The 26,453-nt window shown below is 45.3% G+C and overlaps 1 protein-coding gene and 1 non-coding gene across 2 annotated transcripts in view; one reads left to right on the top strand and one right to left on the bottom strand.

Annotated features, from left to right (window-relative positions):
* Positions 1–26,453, bottom strand: part of LOC144509869 (calmodulin-binding transcription activator 1-like) — a 1,175,789-nt gene that overhangs the window by 354,901 nt on the left and 794,435 nt on the right. The window lies entirely within an intron of this gene.
* trnas-aga (transfer RNA serine (anticodon AGA)) lies at positions 3,891–3,972 on the top strand. Its single transcript has one exon. It is a non-coding gene; the product is annotated as a tRNA-Ser (tRNA).

Raw genomic sequence — 26,453 nt, forward strand, 5'->3', positions numbered from 1 at the left:
TGATTCAGTTAAATACAAACGCGATGGATTTCTTTTAGAAAATAATATTTTGGGATGTAGTTTTGGAATATTTTGGAAGAAGACGTACAATAAATGCAACACGCTTGGGAGGTACAGTGGTTAGCACCGCTGCCCCACAGCGTCAGGGACCCAGGTTCGATTCCGGCCTTGGGTCACTGCCTGTGTGGAGTCTGCGCCATTCTCCAGTGTCTGCGTGGGTTTCCTCCCACAGTCCAAAAGATGTGCTGGTTAGGTGCATTGGCCATGCTAAATTCTCCCTCAGTGTACCCAAACAGGCGCCGGAGTGTGGCGACTATGGGATTTTCACAGTAACTTCATTGCAGTGTTAAGGTAATCCTACTTGCGACACTAATAAATAAACTTGAAAAAACTGAAGCTGTGACCTGACGCTCTCCAGCACTGGGAATTTTCCTCTCCTCGTGTCTGGGTCGAGGAGACTAATAGCTAGAGATTGATTGCTGTGAGCAGTCAACAACTCCATGATCATTAGAATCATGCAGCCACCAGGCTGGTAGAAGGTGAACCAGATGGACAAGTCTTTATTCGTCCAGCAGTTCCTGTGATGTTACTTGGCAAAAGCCAGAGCATTTTTCTGAAACCTTAACAGATCTCCCCAGGATGGCAGGCATCGAACTTATGCCATTTTTATATTTAGGTGCAACTATCATTCCTGTTAAAAACAAACGCAGCAAGATCTCAAATATTGAGACACCAATTATTCCAGGCTGTAAGAAAGGAAATCAGCTAGGTTTTAAATCACCAGAAAAAAAAACCTTTAATCAGTGGCTGGGATTTCCCTGTCACCAGGGGGTATTTTGATTTGATTTGATTTGATATTGTCACATGTATTAGTATACAGTGAAAAGTATTGTTTCTTGCGCGCTATACAAAGCATACCGTTCAAGGAGAAGGAAAAGAGTGCAGAATGTAGTGTTACAGCCATAGCTAGAGTGTAGAGAAAGATCAACTTAGTGCAAGGTAGGTCCATTCAAAAGTCTGATGGCAGCGGGGAAGAAGCTGTTCTTGAGTCAGTTGGTACGTGACCTCAGACTTTTGTATCTTTTTCCCGACGGAAGAAGATGGAAGAGAAAATGCCCGGGGTGCATGGGTTCCTTGATTACGCTGGCTGCTTTGTCGAGGCAGTGGGAAGTATAGACAAAGCCAATGGATGGGAGGCTGGTTTGCGTGATGGACGGGGCTTCATTCACGACCCTTCATAGTTATTTGTAGGTATTCCTGGATGACCAAGACAAGTTTGATTTTACAAGTGGTTAAAGAGCTGCTGCCAATTTCTCTGATTTCCTTTCTCTTCGCCCCCCCCCCCCACACTGTAACCCGATCTGTTCTTTGATCAGTCTGGCTTTTACAACCTATCGGTTTCATGGTCAACCTTACTCAATGTATAGCCAAAGGTATTGAATTCAATTTCACAATTAGCCATGCTGGGAGTTGAACTAGCAAATCATTACGTAGAATTTACAGCACAGAACATAAAATCTTGGTTCGGCCGCATTTGGAGTATTGCATGCAGTTCTGATCACCACACAACCAGAAGCTTGTGGAAGCTTTAGAGAGTGAAAAGAAGGTTCTCCAGGATGTTGCCTGGTCTCGAGGGTGTTGGCTATGAGGAGAGGTTGAATAAACTAGGATTGTTTTCGCTGGAAAGATGGAGGATGAGGGGAGATCTGATAGAGGTCCACAAAATTATGAGAGGCATAGACAGGGTGGATAGTCAGTGGCTTTTTCCCAGTGTGGAAGTGTCAATTACAAGGGGACATAGGTTCAAGATGAGAGGGAGGAAAGTTTAAGGGAGATGTGTGGGGGAAGTTTTCACGTAGAAAGTGGTGGGTGCCTAGAACGTGCTGCCAGAGGAGGTAGTGGAAACAGGCACATTAGCAACATTTAATCCACCCACATCTGGATGGGTACATGAATAGGGAGGGAATAGAGGGATAGGGAGCAAGTAAGCGCAGAAGTTTTTTTTTAGTTTAGTTCGGGCATCATGATCGGCACAGGCTTGGAGGGCTGAAGGACCTGTTCCTGTGTTGTATTCTTCTTTGCTCTTTGTTCTAGAAACAGGCCATTCTGCCCGACAGATCTGTGCCGTTGTTTATGCTCCACACAAACCTCTTCCTGTCTTCACTTTATCCTACCCTATCAACATATTTCTCACCTATCAGCGCATCCTTGGGATTATCAGTCTGGTCACATAACCCCTATGCTATCACACCCAGATGATGAATGACTATGTGGGAGGGATGCCAGAAAGTGGCTGCCAACTGTGAATCTGCTCCCATCATAGGTCAGCAAACTAGCAATGAGAAAGTTGTACACTTGCAAAGAAATGAAATAAAAAAAGTTTATCTCATGATTGTGTAGCCCCCTTTAAATCCAGGACACAATGGAAGCTATAATTCACTCTGAATGCTTTGAAGTGCAATATCTTATACTTTAGGTACTGTCAGTGTCAAAATAGGCAGATGATTACTGCCCGCTGTACCATATCAGTGGACATCTTTCATCGCTGTCAGTATCCAACCTGTCTGTGTGCAACACCATGTTTCAGTCAGGTCACTCTAGGGCCTTTGTCAAAACACACACTGATGACCAAGGAAGTTATTCCGCTGAAGTACTACTTCAGAAATAAATACGTTACACAGAAAGGGACAACATTTCTATGGTGGTTCCTTACACATTTCACACTTTTGTGAGCGTATTTCACTGTGCACACACACATGGCCTTTTAAAAATAATACAGGGTCTCCATGTTAGCCTTGCCAAGCCCATTTCAATCCAAAATCCTGTCATGCTCCATCAGGCTTTCAACTATTATAATGGCAGCCACATGTAGAACTCCACATGCTATCCCAGTTACCTGGTGCCATGTGTAACTGGCCTGGATGGAAGAAGGCTGAATATTTAAGAGGGGAGGAGTTAATATTTTAATGCAACTCCTTTGAACTTTTAACAAAGATCACAGAATCCCTACAGTGCAGGAGAGGCCATTTGACCCATTGAGTCTGCACCGACTCTCTTACCGATACCGAGTATCTTACCCAAGCCCTCTCCCTTGTCCTCTCCCTGTAACCTCACACATTTCCCATGGCTAATCCATCTAATCGACACATCATGGGACACTAAGGGGCAATTTAACATGACCAATCCACCTAACCTGCACATTTTTGGAGTGTGGGAGGAAACTGGAGCACCTGGAGGAAATTCACGCAAGAAAACCGACACAGACACGGGGAGAATGTGGAAACTCCACACAGACAGTGACCCGAGGCCGGAATTGAACCCGGGCCCCTGATGCTGTGAGGCAGCAGTGCTAACCGCTGTGCTGCCCAATATATATTCTGTGACGTAATATTTGAATTTAATTACAATAAAGTGGTGGAACTTCTGCTCATTTTGAAATGATCTTGGGAATCTCACACTTGTGTTCGTATGTTGCGATTTGCTCATTGTTTTAAACATTATTGTGGAAAGCACACTGATGTTTAGCGATATTGGAAATACCACACTGTTGTTGATGATGTTGGAAATCCCACTAGCCTGAATTTTACGCTCCCCAGTGTTGGGTTTTTAGGCAGAGGGGAATATGAAATTGCAGAGTCAAATTCCCTCCGGGTTCCTGTGCGCCCTGACCTCACAATGATTTTAAACTGGGGCAGGAAAAGCCTCGGATGGGAAAGGCTCCCTTTCAATGAGGCCTTTAAGGGGCTAAATAATGGGAACACTCAACCCCTATGGGGGAAAGCCAGAAAGAATCACATTTATATCTTGGTGGGAAGTGGGAACAGGTGCCTCCATCAGACTGGGAGCCCCAGCCCCTGAAGACCTGGTGACTAATGTACAACCCTCCCAGTGTAGTCATGGCCGAGTGGTTAAGGCGATGGACTAGAAATCCATTGGGGTTTCCCCGCGCAGGTTCGAATCCTGCTGATTACGTATTTCTCATTTAAGTTTCACTGCGTCTCGTTGGAAAGGATGGCACCTTTCATCACTTTGGGGCGGCACGGTAGCACAGTGGTTAGCACTGCTGCTTCACAGCTCCAGGGTCCCGGGTTCGATTCCCAGCTCGGGTCACTGTCTGTGTGGAGTTTGCACATTCTCCTCGTGTGTGCGTGGGTTTCCTCCGGGTGCTCCGGTTTCCTCCCACAGTCCAAAGATGTGCGGGTTAGGTTGATTGGCCAGGTTAAAAATTGCCCCTTAGAGTCCTGAGATGCGTAGATTAGCGGGTAAATATGTGGGGGTAGGGCCTGGGTGGGATTGTGGTCGGTGCAGACTCGATGGGCCGAATGGCCTCCTTCTGCACTGTAGGGTTTCTGTGATTTCTGAGAGTCCGGCCGATCCCTGATCAACCCCCTGCCAAAGCCAACATTGTTACTGTTGTGGAAAACCTGCATAGTGATTGGTGCTGATGGGAATCCTGTATTGTGATTGGTGCTGATGGGAATCCTGTATTGTGATTGGTGTGGATGGGAATCCTGTATTGTGATTGGTGTTGATGGGAATCCTGCATTGTGATTGGTGCCTGCATTGTGATTGGTGCTGATGGAAATCCTGCATTGTGATTGGTGTTGATGGGAATCCTGCATTGTGATTGGTGTTGATGGGAATCCTGCATTGTGATTGGTGTTGATGGGAATCCTGTATTGTGATTGGTGTTGATGGGAATCCTGCGTTGTGATTGGTGTTGATGTGAATCCTGCATTGTGATTGGTGCTGATGTGAATCCTGCATTGTGACTGGTGATGACTGAGCAATGATTCTGGAATCAGTTCTGCATCAGCTTATGCTGCTAATTGTGGATAAAGTTAACCCCACTCACATTCAATTGTAAGAGATTTATCCAGATAACTGAGTAATACATTTCAGCTGCTCAAGCTTGAAGGAAATCTAGTACTTTGTGTGCAAGACTGGTGAAACTCTGTCCTCCACCTCAATCTCAGAAGTGCATTATCTAGTGCACTAGTTCAGCAGATAATGTTTCATGACCCATTCTGTCATCATTCAGAATATATTTGTCCATTAGTGGAAACTCAGGGACAGTTGTGGGCGTGTGCCTACTAAGGAATGGATTGAGTCTGTTCATATGCATTTTTCACAGAGAATCACTGCCAACAGAGTAGATTCCATCAGCTGGACCTGGATTTGAATCCAATGAAGACAATTGTTTTAAGTCACTGAACCACTGAGTATCCTTGACCCCTATATTCTACTAACAAGCTCAGAAGCATAGTCAGGAGCTTCAGGAACAGGTAGATGATCCTAACAAAGATATTATTGCCTTTGTGAAAAAACAGAGACAGGGAAATAAGTACATTTTAACCATCAGGAAATGTTAAGGATGTTATGGGGTCAACAGAATGATGAAGCTTAGCAGGCACCCAATATGGCAGATGTAATAAGTCCTCAGAGGCAGAAGTCCCTGGACCAAAATCCCTTTATTTACGAGTCTGACACCAGCATACAGAGTGCTTTCAGTGAGCAGTCTACACTCGGAGTCCCAGAGGAACTGACACTCCCGGTTAGGTACAAAGCAAGAGGCTCACTGATTGGCCCTTCAATTTGGCCCACTCTTTTTATTATCGAAACAGGCCCACCTCAATTGCCTGATTAAAGTCATTACAGCGGGCACACTCCCCTGATGTGTAAATATGGGTGGCATGGTGGCACAGTGGTTAACACTGCTGCCTTACAGTGCTGAGAGCCGGGTTCGATTCCAACCTCGGGTCACTGTCTGTGTGGAGTCTACACGTTCTCCCCGTGTCTGTGTGGGTTTCCTCCGAGTGCTCCAGTTTCCCCCCACACTCCAAAGATGTGCAGGTTAGGTGGATTGGCCATGCTAAATTGCCTTAGTGTCAGGGGGATTAGCAGGGTAAATACGTGGGGTTACAGGGATAGGGCCTGGGTGGGATTGTTGTCAGTGCAGGCTCAATAGGCCCAATGGCTTCTTTTTGCACTGTTGAGATTCTATGATTCTAGAGTGCCAGCCACTTGGGCACTGGTTCACTGAGGCTTGCATTTTAAATTAATTTCCCAGCTTGCAATGGTATGATGTGACCTGTCAACGTTTGGGTTACTATTTTAACACGTGTTACCCATGGTTTCACTGGTAGCAAGCTTACCTCTGTGTCAGAGGGTATTGTGTTCAAGCCTCACTCTGAAGAATAAACAGAATATCTACGTTGACCCTCCCAGCGCAGGACAAAGGGAGTGATGTTAGACTGTTACACGTTACAACAGTGACTACACTTTGTTGGCTGTAAGGTGTTTTGGATCATGCTGAGGTTATGAAAGGCGCTATACAAATTCAAGTTTTCCTTCTTCTATAGCCATTGGGTTATTGCATTCATGAAAATAAGGGATGCAATGAGTGAACAAGGTTGGTTACGAAATTACCAGCAAAGTCCATTGAGGCAGATAATATGTCCGAGAGGCAGGTTTTTATTATTCGTGGGATGCAGGCGTCGCTGGCTGGGCCAGTATTTATTGGCCATCCCCGAGGGCATTTAAAAGTCAATCACATTGCCGTGGGTCTGAGGTCACATGTAGGCCAGGCCCGGTAAGGACGACAGATTTCCTTCCCTAAAGGACATTAGTGAACAGGATGGGTTTTTACGACGATCGACAGTGGTTTTAGTCATCATTAGACTTTTAATTCCACATTTTGATTGAATTCAAATTTCACCATCTGCCCTGGTAGGATTCGAACCTAGGTCCCCGGAGCATTACCCTGGGTCGCTTGGTTACTAGTCCAGGGGCAATACCATTCCGCCACCGCCTCTCTTGTAGATGTAGAAGTGGAAGTAGGAGTGAGAGAGAGAAGCAATTGAGGGATATAATGAGAAGATGGGTTGGTGGGATTGAGGTCACTGTAAAAGGGAATAGTATCCATTAGATCTACTGTGCTTCCAAGCAATGCCCACACTTCCATCACAGTTTGATGTTAAACTGTCCTGTTTTTGGATGCACAATTAACTTAAAATTGGGATCTGTCAACCATGAGCATCCATCTAATCGTGTCATATCGCAAACAGCAAAGAGAGGAGACCGTAAGCAGTGACTATGGACACAGCTTTTAATTTGCTATCCATCACTGTCCACTGACTCTCTCGCTTTTTCTGTTACTCATTTTTCATGCTAACTCGACTTGATTTCCCTTTATTTGTCTTAGTCCTCTTTGTAAGCAACTGTTCAAACACGGGCCAAATTAATTAGGTTAAGAATGTAAAGTTTATTACATTTTCTTTACGGGGGAAAGCAGCAGGAGATATTTATTAATGAATGAGATTTAACAGTCTGCCTGATTAGCAGAGTAAGTGTGAAGTGGCTCCTGGTGTGACAGCTCGTATGTTCTCTCAGATACCTGTGGTTTGTTTCTCACTTCTTTCTGCTGGGAAATCCTGCCGAACGTGCAGCCAAACAGGAGGATTCCCCCAGCCCAAAATCCGACAGGCTTGACGCAAACAGTCAAAGCGTCCACGGGACGGAGAGCCGCTGCAGGGCCTGGCACTGTCACAGATCGATGGAGAATGCCAGTTGCCCAGCTGGCATTCGATACTCTCATGAAGGTAATTCCCAAATAGAATCAGAGATCACAGAAACTTCAGAGGATCCTAGAATCCCTGCAGTGCAGAAGGAAGCGATTCGGCCCATTGAGCCTGCACCCCCCCCCCCCCCCCCCCCCCCAGTATTTTATCCGTAACACTGCAAGTTCCTCATCCTCAACTACCTGTTCAGCTCCCTTTTAAAATGATGTATGGAAACAGCTTCATCAACCTCTTCAGGTTGAGAGTCCAGGACCCTGAGAACACTGTGGAAATATTTCTCCCCATCATGGTTAAATAGGTCCAGACAAAACCTGGCAGTGCCACCTCACGGCCCAACACAACACCACAAGAGGCTCAGAGCACAACATTACCCAGGTACAATTTAACTATAAAGATATAACAGCCAAGGGTGCAGTACAAAATTAATTCAGGTTACAGATTCTGTGGTACGGTAGAACTACAGGGATATATTTTCAATTCTGACCTCGATACAAAATTAGGAGCAAGGGTAGGCCATTTGGGCCTTCAGGTCTGCTCCACCATTTATTAAGATTATGGCTGATCTGATTGTGGCCTCAACTCCAGATTCCTTCCTACACCCTGTTACCGGAATTCTACCACCCCGCCCACTACGGAATCAGAGTGGGTGAGGAGCGGACAATGGAAATGTCCGTTGACCTCAGACGGGAATTTCCGGTCTTGCTCGAGCGAGGCCATAAAATCCCGCCCTATGTAAAAGATCCCATGGCACCATGGGAGTTATCCCCAGTGTCTTAGCCAATACAGTAATTGTCCCTCAACCAACATCACTGGTCATTATCTGGTCATTTATCTCATTGCCCTTTGTGGGATCTTGCTGTTCATAGAAACATAGAAAATAGAAGCAGCAGGAGGCCATTTGGCCCTTTCAGTCTGCTCCGCCATTCATTATGATCATGACTGATCATCCAATACTGTAACCTGTGCCCACTTTCACCCAGTTCCTTTGATCCCTTTAGCCCCACGAGCTATAACTAACTCATTCTTGTAAACAAACAACGTTTTGGCCTCAACTGCTTTCTGTGGTAGAGAATTCCATGGGCTCCCCACTCTCTGAGTGAAGCTATTTCTCTTCATCTCAGTCCTAAATTGTCTACCCTATATCCTCAGGCCGCGACCATTGGCTGGGGAGTCCAAAACCATCGGGAACATCCTTCCTGCATCTACCCTGTCTACTCCTGTTAGAATTTGATAGGTTTCTATGAGATCCACCCCTCATTCTTCTAAACTCCAGCGAATATAATCCTAACTGACTCAATCTCACGCCAGTCCCACCATTCCAGCAGCCTACAATGTAGGTGGCTTCCTTCATCACAGCAGTGACTACACTTCAACAGCAATGAATTGGCTGTAAAACACTTTGGGACAACCTAAAGTCATGATATAGAAATGAAAGTTTGCTCTTTCTTCTTGCAGCTCATCATCCTCAGAACAATACAATTAAAAGCAAAATACGGCAGATGCTGGAAATCTGAAGTAATAACTGCTGAACGGACATAGTCTTTTTCCCAGGGAAGGGGAATTGGAAACTAGAGGGCACAGGTTTAAGGTGAGAGGGGAAAAATTTAGAAGGGATCTGACGGACAACTTTTTCATGCAGAGGCTGGTGCGGATATGGAATGAGCTGCCAGAGAAAGCAGTTGAGGCAGGTACAACAGCAACATTTAAAAAGCATTTGGAGGTAGTGGAAGCGGATACGCTAGTGACTTTTAAGGGGCGTTTTGACAAATACACAAATAGGATGGGAATGGAGGGATATGGTCCCCGGAAGGGTAGGGGGTTTTCGTTCAGACGGGCAGCATGGTCGGTGTAGGCTTGGAGGGCCAAAGGGCCTGTTCTGGTGCTGTAATTTTCTTTGTTCTTCTTTTGTTCTTTAAGTACATGGGGATGGGAAAGGAAGGATATGGGCCAAACGCGGGCAATTGGGACTAGCTAGGAGGGCATCATGGTCAGCATGTAATGGTAGGGCTGAAGGGCCTGTTTCCGTGATGTATTGCCCTAGGACTCTATGAAAGACTCAACAGGTCGAGCAGCAACTTTGGAGACAAAACCAGTGTTAACATTTTGAGTCAAATATGAGTCTTCTTCAAAACCCTATTCAAATTCACATGTTGACTCAGTTCCACTCTCCACAGATGCTGCCAGACCTGTTGAGTATTTCCAGCACACACTGTTTTAATTTGACAGAGTTATACTACCCAGAGTTATCACACAATTATAGAGCTATAGTTTCTGGGTACAGTGTAACTACAGGCTATAGTATCCAAGGTACTCTAACCACACAGTTACAGTACCAAAGGTACTGACTCAGATACAGTTCTTAAATGCTCCCACCCAGCCGTGCTGCATTAATGCAAGCTTTAAGAAGGAATTTGAGAAGATTCCTCATGCATTATTAATTTGGAAGGAAACCAAGGAACGGGGGAGCTGAAAATAGTTGAAATGGGTCCTGTATGTTAACCTAATTAACCGGGCAAGAAAGATGTTTACATGTCTTCTTTTTGTATCACACTGATACACCCTAAGGTACGGTTCCACAGTTGGTAGCCACCATCTGGTCACCAATTAATCTTTGTGTGTGAGACGAGATGCTTAGCGCCAAAACATTATTTAACCATTGGGGTGACAGAGCTGAGCCCATTCCTCCCCCCGCACCCACCCCCCCGCCAAAAGAGCCGAGCCCAATTCCCCCTCCCCCCAGACACAGGCATTTTGCAGCACATATCAGTGCAGAGGGATGTGGTATTTCCGGAAATCCTGACCTTGGTTCTCACCCCTCCCTAGCTCAGGGGCACTGAGGCTAATTTGCAGGAGGACAAGTTCTGCCTCGGGCAAGATCAGCAACTCGCCCCTCCCCCCCACCCCATGGTCTGTATGGCCCAGTTCCACGTGAGGCGGTTGCCAGCTGAAGCTAGAAGGAGCCTTCCTCCTGTTGCCAAGTTCTAGGAGAGTCAGGTTAAATGGGACCTTTATGCCACCTTGAAAGTACTGCATGTAACAGTCGTTCCTCGACAACACACGGCAACATTTCACGTTGTCACACTTTTCCATCCTATTCCGCGTTTAATTATTTTAGTAATGTTTAGCAGACTTAGGCTGGAAGGGGGAAAAAAAAAGGCACAAAGCGATTACACTTCTGGTGTGACATTCTGTCATATCACAGCATAACATCTTGTGACATATGTCATATTAAAAAAAGGCACATCCTGTTCGCTGTCATGGTGCAATAACACATTAGGAGGCATCAAAAAAAAAATCTGGATCTTATTTAAAACACTCCCATTTGGCTTCGACCAAGAATACTTTTATTACAATGACAATTACTGAAGTGATGTGTGCTCCAGTCGGGTCTCAAATTACCCATACATTTATTACCAATTCAAAATACTGCCAGTGTGTCAATCAAATTTAACAAACATTAGCATAATGCAAAACAAAACTTTACGCTAATAAAGTGTTGCATTTTCAGTGTGACTATTTTAGGTTTCAAACAGAGGGTGGTTAACTAGTGAAGGTCCAAAGCTTGCAGCGCCGGTCAGTCCAAAGTCTAAAAACAGCAAGTGACAGGATGAGGCAATTGGAAGAGTCACAGTTAGAGGACACCAAACACAGGTTTTAAAAAGCCTGAATGTTGTTGGGAGATCTCCGATTTGATGGAGCGTCCGTACTTTTGGGGCGGCACGGTGGTTAGCACTGCTGCCTCACAGCGCTGGGGACCAGGCTTCAATTCCAGCCTCGGGTCACTGTCTGTGCAGAGTCTGCACATTCTCCCCCTGTGTTTGCGGGTTTCTTCCCAGTGCTCCGGTTTCCTTCCGCAGTCTAAAGATGTGCGGGTTAGGTTGATTGGCCATGTTGAATTGACCCCTGGGGATTAGCAGGGTAAATATATGGGATTATGGGAATAGGGCCTGGGTGGGATTGTGGTCGGTCAGATTTGATGGGCCGAATGTCCTCCTTCTGCACTGTAGGGATTCTATTCTATGATTACCCTGTCTTCTGTGCTTCAGTGGGTAAGCATGCTTGCCTCTGGAGTCAGAAAGTTTTGCATTTAAGCTCTACAAACTTGATCATGTAACACCCACTCCAATGCAGTCCCGAGGAGCTGCACTCCCGGAGCTGGCATCCTTTGGATGAGACGCTAAACTGAGGCCTCATCTGAGGTGGACGCAAAAGATTCCATTTCTAATTTGCAAAGTTTTAATTTATTTTTCTTTCTATCTGTGTGATTCTGAGGAGGGCTACAAGTAACAAGAGCTTTTCTGAGGCTGAGGCAACTCATTGAGGCACAATGGAAGGATCGTTCTTTGGTATCTAACCTATGCAGTACCTTCCTGGCAGCAATGTTCCCTCTAATCCGAACAGCCACGTTAGCACTGCTACCTCACAGCGCCAGGGACCCGGGTTCAATTCCAACCTTGTCTGGGTGGAGCTTGCATGTTCTCCCTGGATTTCCATGGGTTTCCTCCGGGTGCTCCGGTTTCCTCCAAAGATGTGTGGGTTAAGTTGATTGGCCATGCTAAAATTGCCCCTTAGTGTCAGCAGTAAATACCTGGGGTTACGGGGAGAGGGCTTAGGTGGGATTGTTGTCGGCGTAGGCTCGAATGGCCTCCTTTTGCACTGTAGGGAGTCTCTGATTCTAACCCAGAAGCTCCTATACAGGCCGCTCACAAGTCAGGCTCTTTAATTAGATGTGCAAAGAAATGTAAATGGTCCACGCACATAAATAAATCATCCATATATCACAAAAAGAATTGAGAGAATACATTGCCTGGGCATGTTTGATAGGACAATGTAGAGGAGGCTTTACTCTAAGAACATAAAAAATAGGGATAGGTGTAGATTATTTGATCCCTCAAGTCTCCTCCATCATTCCATAAAATTATAGCTTATTTTCCAACTCAATGTACATCTTCCTGCACTATTCCGATATCCTTTGATTTTCTAATTGGACATGAATACAGGCAGTGACTGAGCATCCACGGTTATCGACCGTGGAGAATTTCAAGGTTCACAATCTTTTGAGTGAAGAAATTCCTCCTCTTCTCACAGTCCTAAATGGGAGCTTTTCTCTGCAGCTAGCCAGTGCTGTACCTGCCCTGGGAACGTTAGCGGGAGGAGATTTACTCTGTCCCTAACCTTGAGTGCTTGATGCAGATGTCAGGTGCTAAAAATAGAAAATGTTTCCATTCCCCAGCATTAACAACGCTAACCTTGATGAGCACAAAAATTCACACAAAAAAAAAGTCGTAAAAAACCCATGCAAGTGGTGCCAGAAGCATGCAGCTTGACAGGTCTGCAACTCAAGCACAAATTGAGAGCACTCGCAATTTTAATATTTAATACTCTCTATAAGAGCCAGTCTGGGCGGTACAGAACTCTCTTTTCAGATTACAAATCTCCAGATATGGGCCAGGATTTCTCATTTTGATTTTTCAAGGGGTTCCTATTCATCAAAAGCTTTTCACACAGCTGCCGTGTCAGTGAAGTTACTGTGACGAGTCGCACTTTATTCATGTGCTCCTTCCCATCTCTGCAAATATGTCCTCCTTCCCAAATTAGAAATGAATAATAAAAATTTAATTTTAAAGTGTATTTTGATGGTTTCTCCCAAGTCCAAAATAGTCTGAAGCAGTTCAGTGCTGTGATGTTGAAATTTTTATTGGATTTCTGAAGTAAACATTCATGGTTTAATAATAGGATAATGGACATCTGGGAGTGAGTAACAGGCTGCAATCTAATCGAGGGGTTTAGATAGTTTACGTATAGAATAATGGAAAATGGGGAAAGCGTTACTGGCTGTAATCTGATCGAGGGGGTTCAGGTGATTTATATGTAGAATAACAGAGCCAGGCGTGAGTTACATGCTTAAGTTTAAAGTTTATTTATTAGTGTCACAAGTAGGCTTACATTAACACTGCGATGAAATTATTGTGAAAATCCCCTAGTCGCCACATTCCGGCACCTGTTTGGATACACTGAAGGAGAATTTAGCATGGCCAATGCACCTAACCAGCACGTCTTTCAGAATGTGGGAGGAAACCAGAGCACCCGGAGGAAACCCACGCAGTCACGGGGAGAGCGTGCAGACTCCGCACAGACAGTGACTCAAGCCTGGAATCGAACTACTGCGCTACCGTGCCGCCCCATCTAATTGAGGTGTTTGGGTGGTTTATGTTACAATAACAAACAATGGATGTGCAACATGGTCTGGAGGAAAGAAATGAGAAGATATACAGGTTTGACTTCAACCGGTAGAGTATATTTATTGCAGATGAGAGATAATAATCATGTAGCAATCTCCCCGCCACACATTTATCAATCTTTTTAAGTTTAAGCTTATTTATTAGTGTCACAAGTAGGCTTACATTAACATTGCAATGAAGTTACTGTGAAAATCCCACTAGTCGCCACACTCCAGTGCCTGTTCAGATACACTGAGGAAGAATTTAGCATGGCCAATGCACCTAACCAGCATATCTTTCAGACGGTGGGAGGAAACCAGAGCACCCAGAGAAAACCCACGCAGACATGGGGTGAATGTGCAAACTCCACACAGACAGTCACCCAAGCCAGGAATCGAACCCAGGTCATTGGCGCTGTGAGGCAGCAGTGCTAACCACTGTGCCACCGTGCTGCCCCTATTCTTCTAAGAGCTGGGAAGAGCACATTTTTCTAATTCAGGGATATGAAATGAGACTTCTGGTTTAGCCCGAGAATGCAGCCCAATTCCAATCTCCGAACTGCATCTTTCCCGTTGTATCTGTTGTGGTATTTTTCATTCCCACAGCAGCCCACCCCCTGGCCCTCCCACAATGTATTTCGGTGTCTCAATTCAACTGTTGCGTTCTGTGGGCCCAGGGCTACCAAGGACTGGATGGAAACCGTCCAAATTTCTCCCCATCCTGCCCCATTTACGACTGAACCCTTGTCCATTCAATGACTCAGAATTCCTCTCATTCTGATTGTCTCATTCATCTTGGGCCGTGAAAGCCCGGTGTCAATATAGACGTTTCAAGGAACATCTGAAGGAATTCAAATCAATTTTGCCACAAGTACTGCAGTCAAAAGGCATCAAAAGAATCTGACATTGATTTCTCTCTCTCCCCACTCCTACGCTGAACTCATTTGTTAAAGCAATCTTAAACCACTTCCAGAATCATTTCAAAAGAATGACTCGAATTCCTTTCTGCCTGAGGTATTTATTGCTAAACCTAATTCTGATTATTTTACATTTTCAATAGGCAAGCCATCACAAAGCTTTAATCAATAGTAACACCTTGAAGAGAAAAGGGAAAACTGAAAATGGAGACAAAATGAATGCAGAGTACAAAGCGCAGTCTATAGAGTGATTTAATGTCCGTGCACGTGATGTGAATATTATGGAAATCTGCTTCCCCTAGCAGTCCTTCTGTGGTACCAAAGACGTGTCCATCACGCCAACTGATGAGAAGGGTATTGAATTATAAAAGAAATTCAAAAATTACAATTTTTAAAAAAGCAACCTCTCGCAACCTCGGGACGTCCCAAAGCCCCTTGCAATCAATGAAGTACTTTTTCCCCCCCATAAGTTTTGTCACTGTTGCAATGTCAGAAATTATTATAATAAAGGACAGCAAAGCAATCCCAAGGAACACCTATAACATAATAAAATTGTTTTCCATCTCGAGTATCATGCTCTATTCCAGGCAACACACTGCAGGAAGGATATACTGTCCTTGGAGGGGGTGCAGTGGAAATTTGCCAGAACAACACGAGGGTTATAAAAGGGTTAATTTTTTTTTATTGGTCACAAGTAAGGCTTACATTAACACTGCAATGAAGGTACTGTGAAATTCCCCGAGTCACCACACTCCGGCGCCTGTTTGGATCAATGCGCCTAACCAGCATGTCTTTCAGACTGTGGGGGGAAACTGGAGCACCCGGAGGAAACCCACGCAGACACGGGGAGAACGTGCAAACTCCACACAGACAGTGACCCAAGCTGGGAATCGAACCCGGGGGTCTCTGGCGCTGTGAGGCAGCAGTGCTAACCAATGGGCCACCGTGCAGCCCGAGGGCAGGTCCCATTGAGGTTAGATATTAGATATAGCTCTTGGGGCTGAAGGAATCAGGGATATGGGGGGGAAGGTGGGATCAGGATATTGAATTTGATGATCAGCCATGATCATTATGAATGGCAGAGCAGGCTAGAAGGGGTGAATGGCCTACTCCTGCTACTATTTGCTTTGTTTCTATGTTTATATTCCCTTGAGCAGAGAAAATTAAGGGGTAATCTAACTGAGGTGACTAATCCATCTGTTGGGCAGATGGAGTAAAACAATTTCCTCAATGAGGAGAGTCCAGAAGGGGATCTCAATCGTAATCATAGAATCCCTACAGTGCAAAAGGAAGCCATTCGGCCCATCGAGTCTGCACCGACAACAATCCCACCCAGGCCCTACCCCCGTAACCCCAAGTATTTACCCTTGTTAGCCCTCCTGACAACTGAGGGGCAATTTAGCATGACCAATCAACCTAACCCACACATCCTTGGGCTGTGGGAGGAAACCGGAGCACCCGGAGGAAACCCACGCAGACACGGGGAGAATGTGCAAACTCCACACAGTCCCCCAAGGCTGGAATTGAACCCGGATCCCTGGCACTGTAAGGCAGCAATGCAAACCACTGTGCCACCGTGTCGCCCTTTAAAATTAGAGTGAGGCCACTCAGGATTTCAGGAATAGTTCGGGAAGCGTTTCTTCACACCGAGGATCAAGTCAATCAGCAACTCCCCCTCCCAAAAAACCTGCTGAGACCAGAGGCTCAATTGAAAATTTCACAACTGATTGCACTGACATTGAAGACAGGCACAAAGGGATAAAGTACAGATCACAATCTAGTTTAATGGCAGAATAGGCTAAGTAGCCTCTTTCTCTTCCTATGTTCCTATAATGTATACTTCCCAAAAGTGCCACACAAGCTTCTTGTAATATTTCCCCATTATCAATTCCACATTGCGTTTTGGTTATAATACATTTTTTTTATTCATTCGTGGGACATGGGCGTCGCTGGCTGGCCAGCATTTATTGCCCATCCATAGTTGCCCTTGAGAAGGTGGTGGTGAGCTGCCTTCTTGAATCGCTGCAGTCCATGTGCTGTGGGTTGACCCACAATTCCGTTAGGGAGGGAATTCCAGGATTTTGACCCAGCGACTGCGAAGGAACAGCGATATATTTCCAAGTCAGGATGGTGAGCGGCTTAGAGGAGGACTTGCAGGTGGTGATGTTCCCATTTATCTGCTGCCCTTGTCCTAGATGGAAGTGGTGGTGGGTTTGGAAGTTGCTGCCTAAGGATCTTTGGTGAGTTGCTGCAGTGCATCTTGTAGATAGTACACACTGCTGCTACTGAGCGTCGGTGGTGGAGGGATTGAATGTTTGTAGATGTGGTGCCAATCAAACGGGCTGCTTTGTCCTGGATGGTGTCAAGCTTCTTGAGTGTTGTTGGAGGTGCACCCATCCAGGCATTGACTGTATCCTCAAACTCACAATGAGCATTGTCACCTGAGACATGTATTCATGTATAAAGGATTGACTACTCTATCATGAACAAACAACTTGTATATTGATGCTGACCAGAACAGCAAACAGCACAACAACCAGATGAGTACTAACTTTAAATGATGCAAAAAAAACCTTGCATTTATATAGTGCCTTTCACAACTTCATGGACGGAATATTCCCATGCCGCCCGTCACGGGAATCGTAGCGGGCAGGACAGGACCATGCAAAGTTGACCTCAGGCGGGATTTTCCGGTTTTGGGGCGAGCACGACCGGAAAATCCCTCCCATGGTGTCCCAAAGTGGTTACCAGCCAATGGAATACTTTGGAAGTGTAACCACTGTTGTAATGTCGGATAGGAAGGTCCCACAAAAGGCACTATGATAATCTGTGTTGGTTGAGGGATGGGTATTGGTCAGAGAACCAGGGAGAACTTCCCTGCTCCTCAAAATAATGCTGTGGGATCATTTACGGCCACCCAAGCGGGTAGCCGGGACCTCGGTTCAATATCTCGGCCTTACACTCAGCACGGGAGTAGGGAAATATTATGAATGGTGTCAGCCAACACTGAGATAAGCCAACATCTAAATGCTTTACGGGGAGTTTTGTCTTTTCTCCAATTGTCCCAGTGTAACATGCAGCTGAAACTTCTCTCCAAAACCCCATTGATAACACAACTCATTCAAATGTGTAAGAGGCAGCCGTATGATGACAGGTAAGAGGGCATTAAATACAACAGCAGTGACTCCAAGTCCATGTCCTCATGCTGCCAGACCTCTGCTGAACATCAAATCCTTCAACAACAGAAGTCATCTTATAACATTTGGGTCAGAACAAGATTTGAGTTCATGCATAATTGAACAACTATCATCAGTCTCCATTACTTTCAATGGAACAGGTACATTAATCTTTGATTTTTGTTTTTCTGCATTAATAAATATTTTAAAATCTCACATTTGCTTTCTTGAGTAAAATATCTTGAGCTACCATTCCATTTATGTCAAATGGATCAGTTGGAAGCTCAGAAAATTATGGCATCCAGTTCCACACAAGGACTTCAGTGCATTAAAATGGGCTGCCATTACGGTGAAATGTATTGTTGATGGTCTTAGCCATTGGATGAGATGCCCAACTGAGACCCTTGTCAGCCTGCTCACGCTGGATGCAAAAGAGAAACCAGTCCCATTAATAGACTGGACAACAAGAGGGGTGGCACAGTGGTTAGCACCAGGGTTTGATTCCAGCCTTGGGTGATGGTCAATGTGGAGTTTGCGTGTTCTCCCCCCGTGTCTGCGTGGGTTTCCTCCGGGTGCTGCGGTTTCCTCCCACACTCCGAAGATGTGCAGGTTAGGTTGATTGGCTGTGCTAACTTGCTCCTTAGTGTCCCAAGGTGTATAGGTTACAGAAATAAGTGGAGTTAATATGCATGGTTACGAGGATAGGGCCTGCATAAGATGCTCTGTCGGAGATTCGGTGCAGACCCAATGGGCTGAATGGCCTCCTTCTGCACCATAGGTATTCTGTGTGTGTAAATCAGACCAGTGCTATTTTATTTTCACATTCATTGGAGTTACTTGAAATTGAAATTTCAAGCAGAAAAGTACAAGAGATTATTCCTGAGATGAGGAGGAATACAAGAAAAAGCAATCGTATAATTCCTGCTGTAATAATTTCCTCATATATCTAAATAAATCCAATAAGGAATTCAGGTGAAACTTCTTCACCCGTAGAGTGGCTAGTACGTGGAACCCGCGACCATAGGGAGTCGTAGAAATGAATGATGCAGATGCATTTAAGGGGAAGCTGGATAAGCCCACAAAGAAATAGACGGAGATATTAATAAGTTGAGATGAAGAGAGGTGCAAAAACAACACAGACCTGTTGGGCTGAATAGCCTGCTTCTGGACTGTAAAATTCTACTCTCTGTAATTCTACACTCTCTGAGATGTCATGAGATCTCTGTGCGGCACGGTGGTTAGTCCTGCTGCCTCACAGTGCCAGGGACCCGGGTTCAATTCCCGGCTTGGGTCACTGTCTGTGTGGAGTTTGCACTTTCTCCCAGTGTCTGCGTAGGTTTCCTCCCGCATGCCCCGGTTTCCTCCTATAGTCCAAAGACATGCTGGTTCAGATGAACTGACCATGCTAAATTCTCCCTCAGTGTACCCGAACAGGTGCTGGAGTGTGGCGACTAGGGAATTTTCACAGTAACTTCATTGCAGTGTTAATGTAAGCCTACTTGTGAGTCTTAAACTTTGCTCCTTCAATTTTGACTCCATAATTTACACTGTCCCACGATTTGTGGCGATCCCTTCAGCTGTCTAGATGCTGGTCAGTGGAATTCCCTCCCTAACCCTCTCAATCTCCACCTCTTTTGAGTTGCTCCTTAAAAGCAATGCCTTTGACCAAGCTTCTGGCCACCTGTTCCAATCATAAGAGTAGCACACCACAGAAAGGCCGTTTGGCACATCAAGTCAATACTGGTTCTTCCAAAGAATAATTCAGTTAGCCCCACCCTTCACTCTTTCTCTTCTTACACGTTCTGTATCTAATTCTGTCTGATCTACGCTCCAGTGAAGTGCCTTATGACATTTTCCTGTACCAAAGGTGTTGTATAAGTGCAAGTTGCTTCTGTAACGAGTAGACTGCAGGATCAGTATTCATAAAGATGGAGTGAAAGAATGGGCTTCTTTAATGGAAAGTATTTCATAAATTTCTTTTTTTTAAATGGCTAAAATTCCCCTTTAGTGACACATCTCAGCCCTGGATGATAAATTACAGATTGCCCAGCAGAGTATTGGTTAAGTTTCAGGATGATTAATGTCCCTACACTGCATACTTTAACTGTACCATCCTCTGCAACCTAGCCCAAGTCACCATCCTTTCCATTTTTGACCTGGACAGCTATTCCTTCGTAGGCAGAGCAACAATACTAAACTGACCCCCGACCCTGGCCAATGTCCACACAAATGCCAGCGCAGAAGTCCCAATGAGCTGATTATTTTGCCAATTTTTACCTTCCCCAGCCAAGAGACACCAAGGATGATCATACTGTCCTTACCACCATGCCAGCTGCCATTTCTAGCACTCTTTTCACAACCTCAGATTTGTTTTACAATCAATGAGGTACGTTTGAAATGTTGTCACTGTTAAGTATGGATGGTTGAGGGAGAAAGCGGAATGTGGGACAGGAAGTGCCTACTCTCTGTAAGATCTTTAAACACCATCTGACAAATAGCATGAGTTTGGGTTTAATATTTTAATTCGGCATCTCCAATTAATCAATATTCCCTCAGCAACGCAGTGTGGAAGTACTCACCAGACATAAACCCTGAATGGGCATCAAAGCCTCCTGATTAAGAGGCCAGAGTGACTCAAGCTAATGCCGTGTTTTTAGGTGTGCTGATTTAGGGTGGGATGGGAGATCGGCCATTTCTGATCTCCTTCCCTCCATTTTAAAATTCTCAATTTTGTTTTCAAACCTTTCCACGACCTCTCCCTCTCTCTCTGTCGCCACCTCCAATCCTATGAGATCTCTACATTTCATCAATTCGGGTCTCTTGCACATTCTCTTCTACCCTACCATTAGCTATTGGATCTTCAGCTGTCTCGGCCCTAAACTCGGGAATTAAGCTCTGGGAATTTCTTCCGTGAGCCACTCTGTTTCTCAGTTCAAATGCTACTTAAAGATTACCCTTTTGGTCCAGCATTGGTCACCTGTCCGAGTGTTTCCGTTTGGCTCAATGCCGAATTCTGTTTGATAATCACCCCTGCAAAGTGCCACAATGGTTCACTATGCTAAAGGTGCTATACAAATGCAAATTGTTGTTGGTTCCATTCTGATGACACCACTGATGAGGGGACTGTGTGTGTGTGTGTGTGTGTGTGTGTGTGTGTGTGTGTGTGCGTGTGCGTGTGTGTATCTGTGCCTGTGTGTGCATGTCTGTTTGTACATATCTGGCCTAGGATGGCTATTATTTTGGTGTATTGAGGGGGTTCAAACAAAGGGACATGTCACTCTGCCCAAAGGAAAAGTGACTATGGTGTGGGGACACTGCAGCGCTCCATCGGTTAATGACTACACCGCAGGCATGCTGCTCCTGATGGAAGGAAAATGTAGCTCAGTGACCTTGACCAGGCCATTGGCACTGCACTGCTGTCAAGTACAAGAGACAGATCTGTGCAGAGAGATGCAGTCAGCCATTTGAGGCCTAGCGATCAAGACAAATAAGCAGCAAAGTCAGGCACGGAGGGATGAGCGGCTGTGTCCTGCTGGCTTGCTCTGTGATCACCTGTGAGTCGGAGCATGAAGTACAATTGATTTCCGTTCAGGCAAAGTTCAATTTACTGGAACAAAGAGAAGGCTTGCTTCTATCAGACTGTTCTAAACAGGAATTGTTCTCTGAAGTTATTGAAGCCAGCAGGGATAGACTCCACTCAAACTATACACTTCAAATGGCTACTTTGCAATACAGCACTGGGTGCTGATGCCAGCTCCACGCCATTACTCTACCCATTTGTTCCACTTTTGAATGTGGAACTCACTACCACATGGAGGGGCTGAGGCGATCAGCATGGATACATTTAAGGGGAAGCTGGATAAGAATATGTAAAAGAAAAGGATAGAATATGAAGTAGGGTGGGGAGAGGCTCATAAACACTGGCAGATAGTGAAGTAAAAGTAAAAGTTGATTTATTAGTCACAAGTAAGGCCCGCATTAACACTGCAATGAAGTTACTGTGAAATTCCCCTAGTCGCCACATTATGGCGCCTGTTCGGGTCAATGCACCTAACCAGCACGTCTTTCAGACTGTGGGAGGAAGCCGGAGCACCCGGAGGAAACCCACACAGACATGGGGAGAACGTGCAAACTCCACACAGACAGTGACCCAAGCTGGGAATCGGACACAGGTCCCTGGCGTTGTGGGGCAGCAGTGCTAACCACTGTGCCACTCCCTATACTTATCTGCAAGTATTGCAGATAAAATCAAAATACTGCGGATGCTGGAATCTGAAACAGAAAATTCTGGAAAATCTCAGCAGGTTTGACAGCATCTGTGGGGAGAGAATAGAGCCAACGTTTCGAGTCTGGAAGACCCTTCGTCAGAGCTGATGAAGGGTCATCTAGACTTGAAATGTTGGCTCAATTCTCTCCCCATAGATGCTGTCAGACCTGCTGAGATTTTCCAGCACTTTCTGTTTTTGCGAAAGTATTGCAGGCAAGGTATATTCCCTTGAAGGGGAAAGGTGGAACAAATAAACCCAGAGCGTCCTGGGTGATGAAAGAAGGAAAGGTGAAAAGGAAGAATTGTGCGTGTAACAGATGTCAGGTCAAAAATGCAATGGAGAATCAGGTTGAATATAGGAGGACCAGAGAGGAAGTGAAAAAACAGAAAAAAAGCAAGGAGGGAGCATGAAAAGAGGCTGGCAGCTAACATAAAAGGGAATCCCAAAGTCTTCTGTAAGTTTATAAAGAAAGAGTCATTAAAGAAAGAGTAGGGCTGATCCAGGATTGAAAAAGGGGCTTGCACTTGGGGACAGGAGAAATAGCAGAGGTAGTAAATGAGTACTTTGTCTTTACAAAATAAGATGCGACCCAGGCTGAGGTGAGAGAGGAGTTAATTGGTACACTAGAAGAATTTACAATTGAGAAGGGGGAAGTGTTAGAAAGGCTATCAGTGTTGATAAGGTATCAAGACTGGATATGATGCATCCAATGTTACTGAACGAAATGAGAGTGAAAATTGCTGAAGCATTAGTAATAATCTTCCTCAGACATAGGGCTGGTGCCAGAGGACTGGAGGATTGCAATGTTCAAAAAGGGTGCAAGGATAAAGCCGGCAACTACAGACCAGTTTGACTTCAGTGGTAGAGAAACCTCTGGAAACTACAGTTTGGGACAAAGTCAATAGTCACTTCGGCAAGTGCGGGATAATTAAGGAAAACCAGCTGGATTCATTCAGGAAAATCATGTTTCTTTGAGGAGGTAACAGAGAAGGTTAATAAGGGCAACACTGTTGATGTGGTGTATCTTGATTTTCAAAAGGCATTTGATGCGCGACAGACTTGGGAGGAAAATTCTCACTCATGGAAGAAAAGAGGAAGTAGGCACTTGGACTGGCTGAGTTACAGGAAGCAGACAATCGAGATAAATGGTTGTTTTTCAGATTGGAGAAAGATTCGTAATGCAGTTCCCCTTGGGGTCAGTGTTGGAACCCCTGCTCTTCCTGACGTATATTAATGACCTAGAGTGTGACGTTCAAAATTTGCAGATGGTACAAAAATTGGAAACATTGTCAACTGTGATGAGGATAGTCTTGAACTTCAAAAGGGCAAGGACATGTTGGTGAAATGGGCAGACAAGTGGCAGATGAAGTTCAATGCAGAGAAGTGCGAGGTGATTCATTTTGGCAGGAAGAATATGGAGAGACAGTATAAAAAAAAAGGGAGAAACTCTAAAGGAGGTGCAGGAACAGAGGCACCTCGGTATATGTACATAAGTCATTGAAGATGGCAGGGTATGTTGAGAGAGCAGTTAATAAAGCATATAGTAGCTTTTTAGTCTTTATTAATAGGGTAGAAGAGTAAGGAAGTCATGTTGACACTAAGCCTCATCTGGGGGGATAGGGTCTAAATATTAGAACCAGAGTTTTCAGCAGTGAAATTTGGAATTGCTTCTACACCAGTTTGGAACTTCTTCTGCTGTCACTGTCACCCTCGGCTGACTCTATCTTGAAATATCAACTCGGTTTCACTCCAGTGCGAAATTATAGCAGGATCCTCCGATGCTGCTCACCATGGCGATGGGGATTCCTGCTGCAGGCAGGGTTTGACCTGGCCTGAATCTTGCCCCCCCAGACCCGATTCCCCATGTGCCAGTGGAAAACATGCCGGTCCAGAACGTGCCCTGATCAATGTGGCATACAAAAGTCAGGACTTATCTGGAGAAGGCCTGGGGCTGCCTCTGGAGTTTGGGATGGAGGCTGTTAGCGACCCTGGAATACCAGGGAGGCAGCATGGTGGCACAGTGGTTAGCACTGCTGCCTCACAGCGCCAAAGACCCGGGTTCGATTCCCCGCTTGGGTCACTGTCTGTGCGGAGTCTGCACGTTCTATCCATGTCTGTGTGAGTTTCCTCTGGGTTCCTCCCACTGTCCGTAAGACTTGCTGGTTAGGTGCATTGACCATGCTAAATTCTCCCTCAGTGTTACCCGAGCAGGTGCCGGAGTGTGGCAACTAGGGGATTTTCACAGTAACTTCATTGCAGTGTTAATGTAAGTCTACTTGTGACACTAATAAATAAACTTTAAAACTTTAAGGGGAGGCGATGGCCTTGTGGTATTATCACTAGACTATTAATGCAGAAACTCACCGAATGTTCTGGGGACCGGGGTTCGAATCCCGCCACGGCAGATGGTGGAATTTGAATTCAATTTTTAAAAATCTGGAATTAAGAATCTACTGATGACCATGAAACCATTGTCAATTGTTGGAAAAACCCATCTGGTTCAATAATGTCCTTTCGGGAAGGAAATCTGCCATCCTTACCCGGTCTGGTCTATATGTGACTCCAGAGCCACAGCAATGTGGTTGACTCTCAACTGCCCTCGGGCAAGTAGGGATGGGCAATAAATGCTGGCCCAGCCAGCGATGCCCATGTCCCACGAATGAATAAAAAAATTCAGCAATGGGTCAGGGGAGTACCCATCAGGTAGATTTTCAATGGTGGGTCAGTGATGTAGGGCATCTTTTCAATATGATACCTGGGTATGTCGGGGGCATGGAGAAGTGAAAGAGGTGTCCTGAGTGTGGCAGGGGACAGTGGGAATAGTCAGTCAAGGTAAGAAAGTGAGGGGCCTAAAGGGCAGTGCCAGTACCATCCACATGTGGGTCCATCTCAGGGTATTGGTTGGCAGAGTCCTTACAGGGCTTTGAGTTCACATTTCAATTATCTCCACGGAGAGTGATCTCAGACAATGTCCTTTACAACGCATAGAAAAGAGGGCCTGCTGAGCCTGCAAGTTCAGCCATGTTCCATACAGAGTGGCGAATACAACACTGGACACTACCATGAACATTCAGCAAAGAGCGAACCCAACACTCTTTCTTGCTCAATAAAGAAACGCCCCTAAATTCCCTGTAACCATGGATGCGTGCCAAACGTGAGGAGTGCCAGGACATTTAGCTCTCTGACTAAGCTCGTCGCAACAAATAAAGATGATGCACGCATGAATAAAGTGTAACCAATGTAATGTGATCCACTTACAATTGATATTTAAATTTGGAAAGCATCTGTGCCACCTCTCAATAAGTCTTCAGCTAATGGCAATGGAGTTGGCAGGAAATCTCTGGTTGTGATGCAGAGCATCCCGACATGTCCAGCAGGTTTCACCACAGAAAGCTTCCCCCTGCCGTGTGATCGCACGTGTCCCCAGTGATCATGGCGGGAATACTAAATTTTAATTGTAATTGTGTCGGAACCAGCAAAAAGCAAGAGAGTGGAGTCCACTGCCTATTGGGAACAGCACCCTATGGTTTAAATTCCACCTATTCTCCCTAATCATAGAATTCCCACAGTGCAGAAGGAGGCCATTTGGCCCATCGAGTCTGCAACGACTCTCTGATAGAGTATCCTGTTGCCCCACCCTATTCCTGTCACCCCACATATTTATCCCGGTAACCCCCCAACTTACACTTCTTGGGACACCAACGGGCAATTTAGAATATAATTGCACCTTGTAGCACAGTTCAGCTCAGCGCTGTGATGTGGAGAACAGCACTCTCGGAGCTGGGTGAAGACTGCCTGAGCCTCAGTTACCTCGCGATCTGGAACTGCTAAAGGGCAAAAAGGATAACTTCCGCCATCAGTCGCTGGGTATTGAATCAAGATGACAGGGACACTGCTGCAGAAATGGTGTTCAACTCAACTGTGCCTTCTGTGGATCTGAAACTCTGCTATCTAATAAAGACAATCAATCAACAAGAAAAAAGGAAATAGCGTCGAACTCAAGGAATTAAGGAAACTGCTCGGGGCTTAACATTCCTTAACTATTTTCTTGACGAATCATTCAGTCCGTTCCCATTGTAGATGGAAAGAGAACAGCTGATCCTTACTCCGTAGCAGACTGTTGTACCTTCTGACACAAGGACTCTCTCCATTTGAGTTACCAGATTGTTGTAAATTCTTGGCTCATTCTCCTCTACAGATTTTTGGCTCGCTCCACTATATCAACCCTTCATTCTCCTCAAACTCAAGTCATTTTTAAATTGATCTACATTCGGCACATTGTTTCACAACTG

The sequence above is a fragment of the Mustelus asterias genome, chromosome 22 (genome assembly GCF_964213995.1).
Source record: "Mustelus asterias chromosome 22, sMusAst1.hap1.1, whole genome shotgun sequence".
Classification (NCBI taxonomy): domain Eukaryota; kingdom Metazoa; phylum Chordata; class Chondrichthyes; order Carcharhiniformes; family Triakidae; genus Mustelus; species Mustelus asterias.